Source organism: Bacillus rossius, unplaced genomic scaffold (assembly GCF_032445375.1).
Source record: "Bacillus rossius redtenbacheri isolate Brsri unplaced genomic scaffold, Brsri_v3 Brsri_v3_scf659, whole genome shotgun sequence".
Classification (NCBI taxonomy): Eukaryota; Metazoa; Arthropoda; class Insecta; order Phasmatodea; family Bacillidae; genus Bacillus; species Bacillus rossius.
The window spans coordinates 8,047-15,000 of NW_026962875.1; the positions used below are offsets into that span (position 1 = coordinate 8,047).

Genomic DNA, 6,954 nt, shown 5'->3' on the forward strand with positions numbered 1-6,954 from the left:
TAACACAGGCTGGGAAAAGCAAGCCTGCGGGACTCTGCAATATATTGAGCGGGGAGCCAGAAAATTCTGGCGGCGACCGAGGCCTCCACGGCCGGGGAAATAATCCTCGGTAATTTAACATGTTAAATTAACATGTGTATTAACACAGGCTGGGAGAAGCAGGCATTCTGGACTTTGAAAAATTTCGAGCAGGGGCCGGAGAAATTCTCCCGGCGACCGAGGCCTCCGCGGCCGGGAGAACACTCGGCGCTCGGGCTCCGCGTGTACCCGCGGCAAGGCCCATGTTGGGTTATATAGGGGGTAGTGGTGTCCCGAGGGGGAAAAAATTAACATGTTAAATACAGCTTCCAGGCAATAGAAAAATGTCTCGGCGACGGAAGGCACCACTACCCGGCGAATTCCCGCCCCTCTGACTCCGTGCGCCAGCCTGTAATAGCGAATCGGGACTTAGAAAAAATTCGAGCAGGGAGCCAGACAATTCTGTCGGCGACCGAGGCCTCCGTGGCCGGGGAAATAATCCTCGGTAATTTTACATGTTAAATTAACATGTGTATTAACACAGGCTTGGAGAACCAAGCCTGCGGGACTCTGCAATACATTGAGCGGGGAGCCAGAAAATTCTGGCGGCGACCGAGGCCTCCGCGGCCGGGGAAATAATCCTCGGTAATTTTACATGTTAAATTAACATGTGTATTAACACAGGCTTGGAGAACCAAGCCTGCGGGACTCTGCAATACATTGAGAGGTGAGCCAGAAAATTCTGGCGGCGACCGAGGCCTCCGCGGCCGAGGAAATGGTCCTCGGTGATTTTACATGTTAAATTAACATGTGTATTAACACAGGCTGGGAGAAGCAAGCCTGCGGGACTCTGCAATATATTGAGCGGGGAGCCAGAAAATTCTGGCGGCGACCGAGGCCTCCACGGCCGGGGAAATAATCCTCGATAATTTAACATGTTAAATTAACATGTGTATTAACACAGGCTGGGAGAAGCAGGCATTCTGGACTTTGAAAAATTTCGAGCAGGGGCCGGAGAAATTCTCCCGGCGACCGAGGCCTCCGCGGCCGGGAGAACTTCGGCGCTCGGGCTCTGCGTGTACCCACCGCAAGGCCTATTTTGGGTTTTATAGGGGGTAGTGGTGTCTCTGGAGGGAAAAAATACACGGTAAATATTGCAGCCAGAGCCTATGGCAATCTGTTGGCGACCGAGGCCTCCACCCCCGGCAAATTTTCGGCTCTCGGACTGTGTGTATTCCACTGGAGACAGGCCTGCGGGACTCTGTAATATATTGAGCCGGGAGCCAGAAAATTCTGGCGGCGACCGAGGCCTCCGCGGCCGAGGAAAAGGTCATTGGTAAAATTACATGTTAAATTAACATGTGTATTAACACAGGCTGGGAGAAGCAGGCATTCTGGACTTAGAAAAATTTCGAGCAGGGGCCCGAGAAATTCTCCCGGCTACGAGGCCTCCGCGGCCGGGAGAACTCTCGGCGCTCGGGCTCCGCGTCTACACATGGGGGCAGCCAGAAAATTCTGGCGGCGACCGAGGCCTCCGCGGCCGAGGAAATGGTCCTTGGTGATTTTACATGTTAAATTAACATGTGTATTAACACAGGCTGGGAGAAGCAAGCCTGCGGGTCGCTGCAATATATTGAGCGGGGAGCCAGAAATTTCTGGCGGCGACCGAGGCCTCCGCGGCCGGGGAAATAATCCTCGGTAATTTTACATGTTAAATTAACATGTGTATTAACACAGGCTTGGAGAAGCAAGCATGCGGGACTCTGCAATATATTGAGCAGGGGAGCCAGAAAATTCTGGCTGCGACCGAGGCCTCTGCGGCCGAGGAAATGGTCATTGGTAATTTTACATGTTAAATTAACATGTGTTTTAACACAGGCTGGGAGATGCAGGCATTCTGGACTTAGAAAAATTTCGAGCAGGGGCCAGGGAAATTCTCCCTGCGACCGAGGCCTCCGCGGCCGGGAGAACTCTCGAAAACCACCTCGTTCGTGGTTGTTTGTCGTGCGGGGCGAATCGGGAAATCTAGCAAATAGCTGAAGACATTCTCCCGGCGATGGAGGTCTCGGCGGCCGGGAAAAACGCCCGCGCTCGGGCGTTGCGCGCCCCCTTGGCAAGGCCCATTTTGCGTTATATAGGGGGTAGTGGTGTCACGAGGGGAAAAAATTAACATGTTAAATACTGCTCCCAGGCAATTGTAAAATGTCTCGGCGACGGAAGGCACCACTACCCGGCATATTTACGCCCCTCGGACTCCGTGCGCCAGCCTGTAATAGCGAATCGGGACTTAGAAAAAAAATTCGAGCAGGGAGCCAGAACATTTTCCCGGCGATCGAGGCCTCCGCGGCCGAGGAATTTGTCATTGGTGATTTTGCATGTTAAATTAACATGTGTATTAACACAGGCTTGGAGAAGCAAGCCTGCGGGACTCTGCAATACATTGAGCGGGCAGCCAGAAAATTCTGGCGGCGACCGAGGCCTCCGCGGCCGGGGAAATAATCCTCTGTAATTTTACATGTTAAATTAACATGTGTATTAACACAGGCTTGGAGAAGCAAGCCTGCGGGACTCTGCAATACATTGAGCGGGGAGCCAGAAATTTCTGGCGGCGACCGAGGCCTCTGCGGCCGGGATAATAATCCTTGGTAATTTTACATGTTAAATTAACATGTGTATTAACACAGGCTGGGAGAACTAGGCATTCTGGACTTTGAAAAATTTCGAGCAGGGGCCGGAGAAATTCTCCCGGCGACCGAGGCCTCCGCGGCCGGGAGAACTCTCGGCGCTCGGGCTCCGCGTCTACCCATGGGGAGCGGGCAGCCAGAAAATTCTGGCGGCGACCGAGGCCTCCGCGGCCGAGGGAAAAGGTCATTGGTAATATTACATGTTAAATTAACATGTGTATTAACACATGCTGGGAGAAGCAGGCATTCTGGACTTTGAAAAATTTCGAGCAGGGGCCGGAGAAATTCTCCCGGCGACCGAGGCCTCCGCGGCCGGAGAACTCTCGGCGCTTGGGCAGCGCGTCTACCCATGGGGAGCGGGCAGCCAGAAAATTCTGGCGGTGACCGAGGCCTCCGCGGCCGAGGAAATGGTCCTTGGTGATTTTACATGTTAAATTAACATGTGTATTAACACAGGCTGGGAGAAGCAGGCATTCTGGACTTAGAAAAATTTCGAGCAGGGGCCGTTGAAATTCTCCCGGCGACCGAGGCCTCCGCGGCCGGGAGAACTCTCGGCGCTCGGGCTCCGCGTGTACACGCGTCAAGGCCCATTTTGGGTTATATAGGGTGTAGTGGTGTCTCTGGAGGGAAAAAATACACGGTAAATATTGCAGCCAGAGCCTATGGCAATCTGTTGGCGACCGAGGCCTCCACACCCCGGCAAATTTTCGGCTCTCGGACTGTGTGTATTCCACTGGAGACAGGCCTGCGGGACTGTGCAGTATATTGAGCGGGGAGCCAGGAAAATCTCCCGGCGACCGAGGCCTCCGCGGCCGAGGAAATGGTAATTGGTGGTTTTGCATGTAAAATTAACATGTGTATTAACACAAGCTGGGATGAGAGGAATTTGGCGGCGACCGAGGCCTCCTCACCCCGGCAAAATATCAGCTACCGGGCTCTGCATATTCCTACAGAAGCAGGCCTGCAGGGACTCTGCAATATATTGAGCGGGAACCAGAAAATTCTGGCGGCGACCGAGGCCTCCGCGGCCGAGGAAAATTGTCATTGGTGGTTTGCATGTAAAATTAACATGTGTATTAACACAAGCTGTGACCAGAGGAATTTGGCGGCGACCGGGGCCTCCACACCCCGGCAAAATATCAGCTACCGGGCTCTGCTTATTCACATTCAAGCAGGCATTAGGGACTCTGAAAAGTTTCGGGCGGGGAGCCAGAAAATTCTCCCGGCCACAGAGCCCTCCCTCCCGAGAGTCTGTGTAAATGCCTGTTATACAGGCCCCATGAATTCCAGCCTTATAGGTTATTTTAAGTCTCCGTTCGTGGTTGTTCGTAAACAACTGCGATTCGGGATTTTGACCTATTTCCTATGATCATGTTCCCGGAAGTTAGCCAGCCTCTTTCAGTCAAAATCTCATATTTTGGGTACCTTTGTGAACCCATCGATAGGCCCATTTTGGGTATATTAGGGGGACATGCAATCGGGAAAAATTGGAATTATTTGCAATATGGAAAGAATATGTACATAAATGAAAAGGGAGTCCCCCCGAGTTTTCTCGCCCTATATATATTGCAAAAAATATCCAATTAATTATTGTGGAACCTGTAGCACCTTTCTATGAAGCAGAATTAACATTACAGAACGGTTTGAATGCTACCACCTCAGTTTCTCTACAATGCATTGGATTTCAAAGAGGTGAATTACTGTGGATGGTACTGTTGTATGGCTAACAAATCGTCTGGGAAACAATGCAGAATTAAATTAAGAAGGTTGTATGTTTTCTGTTACATGGTGGAGGTGCCCTCTAGTACACAGTAAAATGTTTTGTGGACTGCAGCTCCTTGAGGAATTAATTCAGTATGGGTCTTGTAGTGGTCTGAAAGTGGATGATGAAAAAGAATGTATAATGGTATTCAGAGCACCTCGCGGTGAAGCGGACATGCTACCTCAAAATGCTTGATTGATTCATGCCCAGTTCCCCCAAGAAGCGGTACATTGAAAAAATTGATTTACTTTGTGGATGATACTAGCAAATACTATCCGCTGGGGGAAGTAAGCAGAAATTTGGTGGTCGTATGTTTGTTACATGGTAGAGGTGCTTTCTAGTACACAATGAAATGCTTGGTGTACCGCTGCTCCTTGAAGAATTAATTCCATATGGGTCTAGCCGTGGTCTTAACTGTGAACACGAAGAACTATCTAAAGTGGCCTATCTGTCTGAACTGCAATACACAAGCTGCGAGCCAATGCTATACCTTTCTCAGGTAACGAGCTCTTGTGCGGCGATTCGATTGGATGCGAAATGGTGGGGAACGCGTGTCCGGTCGTCTTAACCAAGTAATGGTTCCCCTCTGTTAACAATGAAATGTTTGATGGATCGCAGCTCCCTGAGAGACAAGTTTCAAAGGGGTTAGTCGCGGTCTTCAATCCTGGCCAAGGTGCAGTCACCATCTATAAGAGATACCTGCTTTACTGAAGGGTAGCAAGAGTTCCCTTGCCCGCATGTTGCTCCGTGGGGGTATATCAGTATAAAGGTAGAAGAAGCCATGATCGGAGCTTCGGTGGATGAGATTGGCGGAGAAGACATGTTCTTGTCTATCTGGTAGATCAGGGGGGTGGCAGCTGATCCGGAGAAAGCAAGCGGACTCCCGATGTTCCGTCGACTCCCAATGTACACTTGAAACATGCACATTTGGGTGGCGAGGGGGCGTTGTGGCCATCCGAAAACATGTCTTCATCTCTCTTATTGGTGGACCGCTGCTCCTTGAAGAATTAATTCCATATGGGTCTAGTCTTGGTGATAACTGTGAACACTAAGAACTATCTAAAGTGGCCTATCTGTCTGAACTGCAATACACTAGCTGCGAGCCAATGCTATACCTTTCTTAGGTAACGAGCTCTTGTGCGGCAATTCGATTGGATGCGAAATGGTGGGGAACGCGTGTCCTATCGTCTTAACCAAGTAATGGTTCCCCTCTGTTAACAATGAAATGTTTGATGGATCGCAGCTCCCTGAGAGACAAGTTTCAAAGGGGTTAGTCGCGGTCTTCAATCCTGGCCAAGGTGCAGTCACCATCTATAAGAGATACCTGCTTTACTGAAGGGTAGCAAGAGTTCCCTTGCCCGCATGTTGCTCCGTGGGGGTATATCAGTATAAAGGTAGAAGAAGCCATGATCGGAGCTTCGGTGGATGAGATTGGTGGAGAAGACATGTTCTTGTCTATCTGGTAGATCAGGGGGGTGGCAGCTGATCCGGAGAAAGCAAGCGGACTCCCGATGTTCCGTCGACTCCCAATGTACACTTAAAACATGCACATTTGGGTGGCGAGGGGGGCGTTGTGGCCATCCGAAAACATGTCTTCATCTCTCTTATTGGTGGACCGCTGCTCCTTGAAGAATTAAATCCATATGGGTCTAGTCTTGGTGATAACTGTGAACACTAAGAACTATCTAAAGTGGCCTATCTGTCTGAACTGCAATACACTAGCTGCGAGCCAATGCTATACCTTTCTCAGGTAACGAGCTCTTGTGCGGCAATTCGATTGGATGCGAAATGGTGGGGAACGCGTGTCCTATCGTCTTAACCAAGTAATGGTTCCCCTCTGTTAACAATGAAATGTTTGATGGATCGCAGCTCCCTGAGAGACAAGTTTCAAAGGGGTTAGTCGCGGTCTTCAGCCCTGGCCAAAGGTGTTTAGAAATGAATACTTTTCGGACCAGTGGGCAAATTAGTTCACAGCGAGCCCACGGGCCAACGGTCTGCTCCCGCAGTGGGCCGCGCCCGAATGTGGGCACCGATCATATAATTTGAAATCCACTCGCCAAGTACCATGCGAGTTTCTAAGAGCGCGATATATTCGCCAGTGAAAGCCTTGGAAGTTTGGCCTCGCCTACTCCCTAGGAAAATTAATTAGAGATGGAAGGAAAGACTTTGCAATTGCAAAGCGGGTGTCGATATTGGGAAGTCGCCCCCGTACTTGTTGATACAGAAGGAAAAAAAAATGTACATCATAAGATTCGGACCCGGTGCTCTGCGGACCCGGGAGGTTCCTCCGAACGAAAAAAAAAGCTGCTAGCAGCTCCCTGGTTGATCCTGCCAGTAGTCATATGCTTGTCTCAAAGATTAAGCCATGCATGTCTAAGTGCAAGCCAAAATAAGGTGAAACCGCGAATGGCTCATTAAATCAGTTATGGTTCCTTAGATCGTACCACATGACTTGGATAACTGTGGTAATTCTAGAGCTAATACATGCTG

General features: G+C 50.1%; 1 non-coding gene across 1 annotated transcript in view; it reads left to right on the top strand.

The window, feature by feature from the left end:
* Nucleotides 1–6,779: 6,779 nt before the first annotated feature.
* LOC134545319 (small subunit ribosomal RNA) overlaps nucleotides 6,780–6,954 on the top strand; it is a 1,992-nt gene continuing 1,817 nt past the window's right edge. The window contains exon 1 of the ribosomal RNA XR_010078445.1: nucleotides 6,780–6,954. This exon is cut by the window's right edge and continues 1,817 nt beyond it. This is a non-coding gene — a ribosomal RNA (small subunit ribosomal RNA).